Source organism: Alligator sinensis, unplaced genomic scaffold (assembly GCF_000455745.1).
Source record: "Alligator sinensis unplaced genomic scaffold, ASM45574v1 scaffold144_2, whole genome shotgun sequence".
NCBI lineage: Eukaryota > Metazoa > Chordata > Crocodylia > Alligatoridae > Alligator > Alligator sinensis.
Genome location: NW_005841872.1, coordinates 1,223,634 through 1,237,152, shown reverse-complemented (window position 1 = coordinate 1,237,152; position 13,519 = coordinate 1,223,634). Strand labels below are relative to the sequence as shown.

Sequence of the window (13,519 nt, the reverse complement as noted above, 5' to 3'; positions counted from 1 at the left end):
TAGCGGGTTGATAGCCACGTGGAAAAATTACAAGTCCCCCACTTAATCAGGGAGGTGGCTGAAGACACCAACGAAATACAGGGGGCAAATAAAATAAATGGGGGAGAGAGTGGGGGTCACGGGTTAAGAACATAAGAAGTGCCACTTTGTGGGTCAGACTACAGGGCTGCCTGGCCCAGTGTCCTGTGTCACGAGGGCAGAGGGTAGATGCTGAAAGGGAGAGTGAGCTAGGAATGACCAGGGCTTTTTTCCACTCTTCCTCTCCCCACTTGCAGCCTCCAGCATTTCAGGCCTAGGAAGCTCTAATTCAGAGGCTGTATCCATTGCTTCTATGCTCAGTAGCTTCTGATGCCCCTTTTCTTCCAAAAATGTGTCCAGTCCCTTTCTGGTTCTGGTTAAACACTCAACTTGCACAATATCTGGTGGCAAGGAGTTCCACACTTTCTATTACACGGGGGGGGGGGGGGGGAGAATTGCCTTTTGTTAGTTTTAAACTCACTCCCTCCTAGTTTAATTTTGTGACCCCCCAGTTCTTGTATTGCGAGAGGTAGTAGAATAGTAAATCCCTATTTACTTTCTTTGCCATTTTGTGTTTTCTAAGCCCTTATGTCCCCGCTCAAGCATCACTTTTTTTTTTTTTTCAATTGAATAGGCCTAGCCTCTTTAGTCTGCCGCCTTTAGTTCCTCCATGCCCCTAATCATCGTTGTTGCCCTTCTCTGTGCCTTCTCTAGTTCTTCTGTATTTTTGGGGGGTGAGGACCAGAGCTAGGCACCATATTCAAGGTGGGGTTGCACCATGAATACAAAGGAGCATGTTGATGTTTTCCATTTTGTTGACAAGGGGAGGGGACACCAAGCAGAGCACCCCAGCCAGCACCTGCTGTCCCCTGAACGTATGATATGACCAGGAAATGACATTTCTTATGTGTATAAACTGCCTCTTGTGATCTATTAATGAAAATCCCTCATGTTGGGATTAGCAGCTAGAAGGCCACGATTCCTTCCATTCTCTCACCTTCCAGGCAGCACCTTTCCCTGTCCTCTGTATTGTGTCACTGTTAATTGAGGTTTTTGTTTTAGTTTGCCTCTATACTCACACGGTACAACCAGTGGCTGCTCCTGTAATGCAAGTAATGCTCGTTGTGTAATTCTGTTGCATGATGACCTGTAGAAGAAAGTTCCTATATGGCTGCCTGGATTGGAATGATCAAATTAGGTCGAGCTGTGGAAGAGTAAATGTGGCCACTGCTTTAGAAAACCAAACAAAACTTTCTTGTGCCTGAAGGATTTTTGGTGGTGAGAAAAAGTGACCCAGAACGCTATTTAAAACTCCTGGTGGAAGGAGACGAGCATCATCTTTAAATTTATTCCTAAACATTACTAGGCTAAGCAATTGGATATATGGGTTGAAAGATTGGGGAACTGTTTTCTTAGGTTTTCTTTGTGTATTTGGCATTGTTTTTGCACGTGGCCAAATTTACCCTTTTGTTGATCCACTATGCTGCTTGCATCATATGGGTACACAAGGCCTTTTGTGACGCAGGGTAGAGCTTCATTGAATCTAGTAATCCCCTATATACCGAGGTATCTTGACAGTGGTAGAGTTGAAGCTGAAAATGCAGGAGGCAGCATGCGCATGTATAGGAATGGGAGGGGAGTTCTTGGGCCTGCCTCGGATTCCCTTTAAATATAATCAAAAGGTGAGGGAAAGCTGAAATGTTTTCTTTAAATTAACATAAATTTAAAAAATCTAAGTGTCAGTTAAAATATGCTCCAGCAGCAAAATGTTTTTGAAATGAGCTATTAAACTGTTTGCTATCGTTAAGATTTATGATCATTTTACACTAAGTTCCAGCTGTTAGACCAGGTATTACCATGCCTTGTATTTGAAGGCAACATTAAGGTACAAAAGAAACCCCTCTGAAGAAGAAGTAGGGAAACAAACACCTTTCAGGTTTTATTTGCAGTAAAATATGGCAATACTTGTTACTGTTGCTCCTTATACTTTCTATTTTAGGTTATTCTTAGAAAAATTACTTCCCCAAGATTCTGATGATTGGGAAAACAGCTGTCCAGACTGTTGTATTACTCATTCCAGAAGGAACAAACACTTGAAGCAAAGATTTTCAAAAGAGCTGATACTTGAATTCCTGCAGTGGGATCTACTGGCAAGGCCCCTTATGCCCAATGGGGACCCTTTGAAATCGGTGGAATCCTTTGTGGACTAGAGGACCTTGACGCAGACTTGAGGTGAAGCCCTTTGTTGTCTTTCTGTCTGTTTCTTGTGAACTCGGTCACTTAGCTGGGAAGCCAGGAAGCTTGCGTGTCTGATTTTTTGGGCTCCCCGAGGCTGTGTTCTTTACTGTTAAATTCTATTTTTGTTTTAAATAAGGTCATATACTTTTTGGTTTCAGAATTTTACAAATGACTTTTGGCTTTTTTCGAATAGCGTATTATCTGGAATTTTCTTTAACAGCTACAGTGACATGCTGGACACAGCCTATCACAAAGAGCTTGCAACAGGCAGTGGAGAGTGTGAGTTAAGTGTTTCTGAGAGTTGCTGTTGAAGTCGCTGGGACTTTGGTTGGGGACACCAGTGTAGTCATGCACTCCCTGTGCAGATTGGACCTTAGAAGATTGGATACGTAGAAAAAAAGCTATATTGAGAAATGCAGGAGTTGGGGTGCCTTCATGTCCTTGTTATTAAAGGTATAGTTTATTAGACCTTTCCAAATAGGGTTGGCCAACTTCGAAGAGTTCAGGCGCTTCATGCCTTATGGGCTGCACCAATGTGAGCTGCTGCCCCTGTGCTGCATGCTGCTGGGTTCCCCTCCCTGCAGCACCATGTGTGTGGCCATCCCGGCCTCATCCTCAGCTCCCCCGCTGCACCATGTTGCATGGGTGTCCTGCTCAACCGTCTCCCTTGGCACTGCAGGCTGTACTGCACCACACCACACTACTTCCTTGTGCAGGGACAGGGAGAGGAAACCAGAGGAGGGAGTGGAAGCTGGGAGATCATAGCTACTATTGCAGCTGGAGCAATGCATGCAGCCCATGGGCCACCAGTTGAGCAGCCTTCACTTTAAAACTACTTTTAAGGCCTGTTTTGTTAATACTTTGGCTCTGGAGTGCTCTACCTAATGTTAGGGTTTTTGCAGTCACATTTTCCTACAAGTTAAGTGCTGTTCTTAATTCCCCATTGGTATGATAGTAGATGTCCCAAGGAGGGGTGGAGGTGTGAGAGATGATGGAATTTTAAAGTGTTCTGATGACGACAAATTATTTTTTTTAAAACAAGCACATTTTGAATTTGGGTTTTAAAAAAATAGTCTATGTATTAGGGCTGTGCAAAGCTTCAGTTGCCGATTCGGTGGAGATTCGGCCTGATTCGATTCAATTCGCAGATTCGGCCACCGAATCAGGAGTCCCTTTAATCTCGCCAAATCAAATTGGAACTCTCTGAATTGATTTGGAGAGATTCGGGAAGATTCGATGATTCAGACATAGACACAGCTTAAAATGTTTTTTCTACATACCTCAGGGTCTGAGGTGGCTCATGAATACTGATATGGTGGGATGGATGGAGTATTCCACTGGAGTGCGGGGGGTCCCCAGCATGCTCGGCGGCAGACCTGGAAGTAGACTGGAAGCACTTCCGGTCTACTTCTGGGTCTGCCGGGGAGTGCACTGGTCCCGTGCCCCCCTCCCAGCTTGGCGACTGGTACCTCCTGGGTCAGGGGGCACCTGGGGTCCCCCTGCGGCCCATTGCCTAGCCGGGGTAGCGTGGAAGTACTTTTGGTCCACTTCTGGGTTCATCCCCTGTGCTCCTGTGGGACACTCCATCTGCCCCACCATCTCAGCATTCATGAGCCACGCCTGGTACCTCGAGGTATGTAGAAAAAACATTTAAAGCTGTGTCTATGGCCAAATCACTGATTCACCAAATCAGCATTGAATCTTCAGATTTGGATTCTGCTGAATTGAATCGGGACAGTGATCTGAATCAACGAATCGAATCGCTGCCCCTGATTTGGGCTGAATCTGAATTGAATACGGCCCTTTTTGCACACCCCTAATGCCTGTCTCTTCTCCTTGCTTTCTCAATATTGAAAAGTTTTAACACTTGAAGCCTTACATATTTGGAGAACGAAATCAAATTTTGAGCATTGATTCTTTAAAATAGAAATTAACAACAACTTTTTGAGGATGTGTCAGTTTAAGGAAGTCAGCAGGTGCTATTTGCATCTTCAGAATGTTACATCCTGAATAGTGGTAGAGGTTTGGTCAGGCAGGAACAAGGCTCCAAGAAGTTGACGCAAGTTGCTCAGTATTTGGCATTCTTAAAAATCTGTCAGATTATTTGGGCGTCTTAAATACAGATCTGAAGAGCCTAGCCTTTGGCTCTTGGTTTTTAAAAATTCTTGGTCTGCTGTTAAATTTATTCTCTCAAGTTATACTAATGTGAATCTAAAACAACTTTGCTTTTTGTTAAAATGCCTCCTCAAACCCCAAATAAATGTGTTTGGAAATAATATACTATATTTTATTGGTATTTGAAATCACTTTTACTATTCAGTGAGCAGCTGGCAAGGTAGCTTAAATGTGTAGTGATAGTCAGGTGCTGATTTGTATGGAGAGAGGTCAAACCCTGCTGTTGCCTTTTTTCCCTCTTATGTTTGTATAATTACTAACCAACTCCCTTTTTCCCTAGGCTGTTCACTCTTCCATATTTCACTTCTCTTTCAAGCCTCTCCTCCCTAGAGAGCTGTTGAGCTTACAGTATTTCGTAGATCTTATTTCAGTTTGTAGGAGACCTGACAATTTGGGGATTGTAACAGCATTGGGACACGATCTTTGGCATGCTGAAAGCTCCTGCATTTTAGAGGTATCTTTAAGGCATTCGTTTGATATAGGAAATGGGAGGGAACTTGGTCTATTCAATAGGTTGTGCAGCTTAGACTGGGGGTTCAATTGTCCTGTTCAGAGTATCGGCATAATTTAGGAGGATAAATTTATGACTTAGTTCAACTTATTACAGTGTGCTCCCAGATGAAATATTGCTGCTCTTGTTGGGGCTTGTTAAACTTTGAAAACTTTGTAGTGCTTTCATTCTTAAGTCCCCTGTTTGTCATTTCAGCTGTGTAATGCAGTACTCTGATTGATTATCAAACTGGAGACTGAATTGTGCATATGATGCTCTTAATATGCTCTTACATTTTAATTAGAGCTGCAACCTCCTTTATAGACATGTCTAACTGGTTGACAACATGTTTATGCCTGTCTCTAAAACCTCCAGAGGGAGGGAATTGGGTAAGATTATACAGATAACTAAAGATCTCAACAGAAGCATTGGTTTCAGATTGCTGATTAGTAAGGGTGACAAACTTGGTTCTTTTCTGGGGCATTTTTCATGAATTCAGATGTTTTAGAATAGTTTCCAAATAGCTGAAGGAAGAGGTCTCACTAAATAGCTTGGCTATGAATTGTTCAGTCTTTTCTTGTATATAGTATAGGGTTGATTATGCGGCATTGTTTTATCTTCAGGATTGGGCTGTAATTGTGTTAAATGTGAAAATGATGTATAGTGCTTTTTTAACAACTTTCAGGTTAATAGTTGTTTGCAAAAAATAATGAAATGTGTGGAACCTACTGCATAGCTCAGTGAGTCTCAAAAGGGGTACCATACTATTAGCACTGTTAGGTGTTCAAGCATCAGTCACAAGATAAGCTCATATTTTAGATAGGAAAACAGTGTCAACAACATGCTGACCCAGAAAGACCAAAACTTTCAAATATGGCCATTTCAAATCTCTTTCTTTCATGTCCAGATCACTTCCATACTACCTGTTGGAAAGAACTTTGCCACTGGTTCTCAACCTCATTAGACTCGAGGCACCCCATTGAAAATGCTAGCTCTTACTTTTCCTTTGTTTTTTATTTGACTACATAAAAAAAATAATGAAATGTCCAGGTCACTTCCATTGAAAATAGTGGAGACGGCCAAAGTAAAGGCCTATAGTGCTAAATTTACTTACTTAATATGAGGCCCTACCAGTTCATGCACACCACCTAGAATTATTCATTAAAATATCTGCACACTTTTTTTTTTTTTTTAAATGATTCTGCCAACTTGGGAGGTAAGTGTAGTACAGTGGTTATCAACCTTTTTGAGACTGAAGGCACCCCTGAATGGACTTGAAGCCCTGGATAGACTCAAGGCACCCCTTGGAAAATGTCCACACTTAGTTTTCACTTTTTTTTTTTTTTTTTTTTTTTGACTACAGAAAAAATAGAGCAGTTTTTCTGTTGCAAAGAATTCAGAAAGACCACAGATATGGATTTCTATTTGAAATATGTGGTTTTATCTTGTGAATCATGTTTTTAAAACTTAACAGTGCTACATTGTGTGGTGCCCCACGGCATCCTTGAAAGGATCTCGGGGCACCTTGGCTGAGAATCACTAGCCTAGTAAATGGTATATAAATAGCATTAGGGTTTTGAGAACAACTTTTATTATTCTATTGCACCAAATATTTGATGCCTGCACCACTTACTTTATGCAGCAGAATTAAAAAAATATATTTTGGTTGCTTTATACCTCTTCTTTGAGATTTGAAATGGCCATATTTGAAAGTTATCTGCTTTGGCAAGTATAAACATTACAAGTCCCCAGTAGGATCATTTGTGGCTTTTCTTCATTGTTCCGCTTTTAAGCAGCCGTGTTTCTTATTTTTGATATCCTTCTAGCATTGATTTGCATACCTTACTATCAAATTGCTTCTACTTGGATTCATTGTTCATAATGGTGCCATATTATGGAGTTAATCCTATCTGCATTTGGGCTTAAAAATTCACTCGTCTTGTGTACTATTCTGTGTACTTTGATAGACTGAGTTTTCACTCACTTTGCTTAGGAAAGCTTTAAGCAACACAAGAAAGGCATTGGAACTGTACGTTGAGAAGGAGGGTCGAAGACAGAATAAGGGAAATCATTGAATATAGGAGATCATCCATGTGTGCTGCATCAAGGAAGGGAGAAATTCATAGATTCATAGATGTTAGGGTCGGAAGGGACCTCAATAGATCATCGAGTCCGACCCCCTGCATAGGCAGGAAAGAGTGCTCCCCATGGGTGCGTGGAAAGAGATTCCTTTCCTGTAACTGTGGTAGAATACTGTAGAAGGAAATAATGGAAATGAATGATTATTCTCTTGTAAAACATAAACATCATCAGGAGTTGTCAAATAATCAGGAGTTGTCAGTAAAAGGAAGAAAGGGCCCATTTTTCTGGATTCTTCATGAATCGATTTCATCTTGGACACAGCATAAGTCAGGACTTGATCTCATAAGTAAGAAAATATTGATGCTTTAGTCATTGCTGCTTTGTTAAAGCTCTTGTTTGGGGGTTCCATCAGCCATGCAATATCAGCTTCATTCAAGAGCACCTTGTATTTGCTGTGCACTCAGAAATGACAAAAATCAAATTGATTGTCATTTAAACAACTGAAAGGCAGAGGTTTGAATTTGATAATGAAGTTGCAATCTTATTTTATGATAACAGTATAATCCTTTTCAATGTTGCATGAAATGAGAAATCTTGGGGAAACAAGTGAAGCACTTTGCCTTGCATGACAGATTTGAACTTGCAGATTCAGAACTAAATGCTGAAAAATGAAGAAAATGGAAAGGAAAGTACTAAAAAGTCAATGTCAGTGATAATGTCTAACCATTAAGCGATGGATGATCTGATAATGGCTTCAAGGATCCGTACATTGGAAAATATGTACTGGTTTAATGCTGTTCAGTCTTGTGGGGGGAAGTGCTAGAATATTGTGTCCAAGTTGTTGAAAATACTTTGCTTTTGCTTTTTGGTTAGCTTTTTAATATGCTTGGACAATGAAAATAAAAGAGAGACAAGAATTCATAGGGTGAAATCATCCTCAGATTCTGACATATTGGTCATCAGTGTGATTGCTTAAAACCTGAGGAAGCAAAATCTAATATCCCTAAAAAAATGTAGATTGATTGATTTAATTGTTTTTTTTTTTGTTTCTGTTTCCACAACTTCTGCCCTTCAAGAAAGGGCAGAAAGCAGATCCTGGGAATTATAGGCCAATCATCTTGACCTCAATCCTTAGTAAGATTCTGGAGAAAATTATCAAGGAGCCACTTCTGGATAAGTGGGCTGAGGGCAGCATCCCGAGGGATAGCCAGCACGGGTTTGTCACAGGTAGGTCTTGCCTGACCAATCTCATCTCCTATGACCAGGTGACATATCACCTGGACAAGGGAAAAGAGATTGTCATCATATATCTGGACTTTAAATAAGCCTTTGATCTGGTGTCCCATGACCTCCTCGTGGAAAATTTGGCCAACTGTGGCCTTGGCTACACCAGTCGGATGGCTGGGAAACTGGCTCTGAGGTCGGATTGAGAGAGTAGTGGTTGATGGTAGTGAATCATTATGGTGTGCCATGACCAGTGGCGTCCCCCAAGGCTCTGTCCTTGGACCAGTTCCCTTTAACATCTTTGTCAACGATGTGGACATTGGTGTCAGAAGCACGCTGGCCAAGTTTGCTGATGACACTAAACTTTGGGGAATAGCGTTCACACCTGCAGACAGGCTAGTGATCCAGGCTGACTTGGATAAACTTACTAAGTGGGCGGATACAGACCTGATGATGTTCAATACTGATAAATTTAAGATATTACACCTTGGGGGAGCGGGGGGGGAAACCCTCAGCTTATGTATAGGCTCGGCAGCGCTATGCTTGCTACCACGGCTGAAAGAGACTTGGGGGTCATGATTGACCACAAGATGAACACGAGCCACCAATGTGATGTCGCAGCTGGTAAAGCAAGCAAAACTCTAGCTTGCATCCATAGATGCTTCTCAAGTAAATCTCAGGATGTCATACTCCCGCTGTACTCGGCCTTGGTGAGGCCGCAGCTGGAGTACTGCATCCAATTCTGGCCTCCGCAATTCAAGAAGGATGTCCAGAAGCTTGAGAGAGTCCAGAGGAGAGCCACACGCATGATCAGAGAGGAAGAGAATAGGCCTTAAGAAGAGAGGCTGAGAGCCATGGGACTCTTCAGTCTGGAAAAACACAGGCTCAGGGGGGACCTGGTGGCTGCTTATATAAGTACATAAGGGGTGTACATCAGGATCTGGGGGAATGTCTGTTCACCAGAGCTCCCCAAGAAAAAACAAGGACCAACTGTCATAAACTCCTACAAGACCGTTTTAGGCTAGACATAAGAAAAAATGTCTTTATGATCCGAGCCCCTAAGACCTGGAATAAACTCCCTCCAGGCACCTACTCTGGACTCTTTCAAGAAATGTTTGGATGTTTATCTTGCTGGGATCCTTCGACCCTAGCTGACTTCCTGCCCCGGGACAGGGGGCTGGACTTGATCTTCAAGGTCCTTTCCAGCCCTAATGTCTATGAAACCTATGAAATCTGTGAAACTATGCAGGTCACAGCTGACTGACTTCGAGGGGAGGGAGGATTCATGCTCTTGAGAGGTATTTTTTTTTTCTTTTTCCCACTATAATAAGTGCTTAAATTTTGTCCCAAGTGTAAAGATGACTTGGATCAAAAGGCAACATTTTAAATAAGAGACTTTACTGAGTGGCAATTGAATGAGGTGTCAGAAAGACTACAAGGATTGCATGCTGATGACGTTTCTCCTGCATCCTGCAGTCAGTAGAAATCTGGATGGCTCTAGTTTACACAGACAGGACCCACGCACAGATTAAATAAAACTGTTCAGAGAAGCCATGGAACACTTCTGTTTTCTAGCCAGCACGACTGTTGACAAATGCAGAGGTGATCAGTTGCATCTGTGCCAGAAGAAGAGGTTAAAATGTACTTGGATTCGTCCAGGGGTGTTGAATTTGTCCCATGCTGCAGACTGGACACAGACCACTGGCTCCTTTTTGGGTTGGATCTGGCACAGGGTACAGGATCAGCAGGGACAGCAATACTAAGGCAAGTGGCTGCTAGATGGGAAAAGCTGTTTAGCACAGTCTTTGCTTGACCCGTGCTGCTGAGGGCCATGTTCATGTGGACCCAGTGGCCCCTGATTCTGCAGCAAACTGTCTACCCCTGACCACATTTGGCCCCCCCACCAGCCTGCCCACTTCAGTAGCTGAGTAGTGTGGTGCTGCAAGTGGGAGGGGTACAACCCTGTGCTGCCCCCCTTGTTGCTGCCAAGCACGGGCTCTGGCCTTGCTGCAGTGCAGCCCTGCACCCCACTATTAGTGCAGAAATCTGGGGGGGCATGTGCTCTGCTGTCCTTCTCTTCTCTCCTCCCCCCCCGGTGTTTCCTGTGCCCAGCAGGTCAGGCAAACTGGCTTTATGGGCTAGATCTAGCATGTGGGCCATGTTTTTGGCACCCCTCAGTCCTTAGTTCTTTTCTTCTCTTCAAGTGATATCTGTGTTTCTGTCCTACATCTTTTTGTTGGCATCATCTGCATAAAAATGGCAGAACATTGTGGAAATAAAATCATGGAAGAGGACATCTGAGCTCAAGATATTTGAGCATTATTCAGAATGCATGGGCATCTAAACTGCTTTCAAAGGCACTAGTTCATTATTAGTAGATTTTATTTATTTATTTATTTATTTATTTTTTCTCAAATCAGTTCTCGTTCTCATCATCTTCCTGCACATCAGAAGTCAAGTGGACCACTTATAATCTTGACGTGGGAGTAGGTAATAATAGAATAAAGGAAATGTGAGAATATTTAAAAGCAAAAGCCAGTTTGAATTTGTTGGCTCTTATTTTGTATTTACTTTTCCAGCCCTGCCTGTGACACTTGTCTTTCCTATGCAATATCTATACTTTCCTACTGAATGTTTAAATATATTTTTTTTTCAAATTATTAGCAAATTCCATTTTTGGAAATATCAAAAATCTTTTTGGCTACCATGTAAATTTTCTGGACCAAACATGACCTGCAAGATGGGGTAATTAGCCTGGAAATAGTCTTGGAAATATACCCGTTCCTTTTTTTAATAAGATGTATGCAAATGTTTTAGCATACCTAGAAGAACTCCCCTGCCTTTTGTATCTTTTCCTGGAAGGCATATGGCCAGTGGGGGCGAAAGAGGCAGGGGTGCATGCAGTGCCATTCACTGAAAAATGTTAGTAGGCTTAGAAAAGAGAATTTGTTATTAAGTGAAAGGTGTGCTATATTTGTTGTTTAGATGAGGATCCTACTTCTGCTTCTATACCACTGACAGACAATATTTGTCATGCTTTACTTTCATAGTTGTGTAAAACTTTTTTGGGGTATATGTCCACACACAGACATGTATGTCTGTATCTGCATGTCCTATGTAACTGGCCTTCTTGTTGAATTGTCAACTTCTATCAATTTTTGACCTGCCTTAACTGTTATGTCTGGCCTTGAATGATTATTAACTATTAAAAGAAAAAATAAAAGCTGAATGGAACAGTATGAACTTGAATCTGTTTACATTCAAAATTGTCAAAAATAGCTTCAGATAAGTTTGTTCACACAATTTTTCATTTTACAGGAATTTTTTTCTTGTTCTAAGACAGGCAGGAGGAGAAACAAGCTTAAGCTGTTAAGACCAGCTTACACAAATTCAGTGTTTGCCTGTATTGGAGATTGTTAAATCACCTTAGCTATACTGGCAAACACCTTTTAGTGTGGAAAAAGCCAACCTTCCATGTGTGAAAGCCAAACTTTTTCTTTATCAAGCATTATCTGCCATACCTGTAACAAAGTTTCTTGAGTTCTCCCCTTAGGGGTATGACTGCCATCCTGATGGACTCAATAATGACCTCAGTGACATCTGTGCAACCTCATTTTCTTTAATTGGCTTGCATAGGCATACCTGATTAGAATGGGAAATGTAATGGTGGTACTAATACACAAGAGAGTGGAATCCAGCTCTGCTAGCTTTTGCAGGGCCGTCAGGAGCAAAACAGTGAGAACTTTTTGACTGAAGCAAGCAGATGTGGCATAATGTGCACAAGGAGTGGGTTTACATGGGGCCTTTTTGTCTACTCACTTCAAAATAAATTTTTCACTTCCATGTGCTTTGTTTTTCAGAAATCTGGAGTTTTTAGACCTTGGTATATACTATAATGGCATGTACGATTTGGTACAATACTTTCATGTTGTCACTTCGTTAGTTACATCAGGGTGGCACAGGAGGGGACAGGTAGCGCAGCAGCAGATCGGGCAGGGAGAGCAGGGCTAATTTGTGGCCCACCTGCCGAAAAGGTTGACCCCCACTGAGTTACATAATTCTTCTTCTTTGTGGCTCCTGGTTAAGCACAAATAACCTTTTCATCATCATACTGAGTTCCTGAGGTTCATATAAATATTCCTTGCATTATTATGGGCGCGCGCTCTCTCTCTCTCTCTCTCTCTATCTATCTCTCTATATAGATATAGATATATGATAGTTCTAAAGATTGATGGTTGTCTGAAGGCTGATGTGTGTACCTCTATCTTGAGGTTCTCACAGGCTTGATTTCAAGGGTTAAAGCAGAAATGGAAATAGACATTGTTGGACTGCGGTGGAATTTGAATGCTTTAAGATATCTGCTTTATATATCATGGTCTTATAACCTTTTTTGATATATTCTTTGGGAGTAGGAGGACACCATGAAGGCCCCCACATTTATTTTTGTTTAAGACCATTTTAATAAAAGTCACAATTTACTCTTGTTAAATGAGCTTTCTTCACAGAGGGCATCTTAAAACAAAGGCCCTCTTGTACCATAACTCAGTCTAGGAAGCAGTGTTGCATTTTGTCTGAGGCACAGTGAAGTTGGGAGGCCTGAAACAAAGAAAGCTCACTGGTGTCTTTTAGGCTTCTGCAGCTAGCAAAATTGGCAGATCCACTGCTTTGCCAGAATCCTGGTCTGACTGAAGTCCATGGGGTCATCTGTTCTCATCCATTTGAATGCTGATTAGCTGTTGATATGGATGGCCTGTGCTGTAAAAGTGTAAAGCAAGCTGATGGTGATGTACCTGTCTGTGGCTTAGTGCCTAGTTGCCCTAAAGAAAGGAGACCAGGAAGAAAAGAATCTCTCTGGCATATTGTATTAGTCTTAAATCAGAACTGGTAGCTAAATGGGATTGTTTAAGATCTTGTACTCATCAAGTCCCAGACACAAGTTGCTGAGCTTTCATCTTGGCAGCGATCTTTGCTGCTGGGATAAAAGGATGATGCACCTGTTTTATTTAAATCGTTATTTGAAATGCTCCTGTTGTAGAGGTCTTTACTTATATATTGGTTACAGAAACCTTTTGTTTTTATGGCTTTATATGCAAAGGTATGAAATTTAAAATTATGGTGTTTACTAATTGCATTGCCAGTTTGCCAGATGCTTTCAGAACTGAAAGGAAAATGTGGTTCTTCTTTACAGTCTAAAGACAAGTGGCAGAGGCACAACCTGTTGGAGTGGGGCTTGGCCATATCTTAGTACTGTATAGTTATATTTACATAGTCCCTTTTCTACCAGCCCTCCCC

At 41.7% G+C, this 13,519-nt stretch overlaps 1 protein-coding gene across 3 annotated transcripts in view; it reads left to right on the top strand.

The window, feature by feature from the left end:
- The window catches only part of JADE3 (jade family PHD finger 3), a 98,276-nt gene that overhangs the window by 1,266 nt on the left and 83,491 nt on the right, over nt 1-13,519 (top strand). Inside the window, exon 2 of one of the 3 annotated variants that reach the window (XM_006017047.3) lies at nt 2,099-2,250. The gene's annotated coding sequence lies outside the window, so the exon portion shown is untranslated. Of the gene's footprint in view, nt 1-2,017; nt 2,251-8,185; nt 8,231-13,519 lie in introns of those variants that run through there. The other 2 variants (XM_014527375.2, XM_006017048.3) reach the window with 2 other exon arrangements.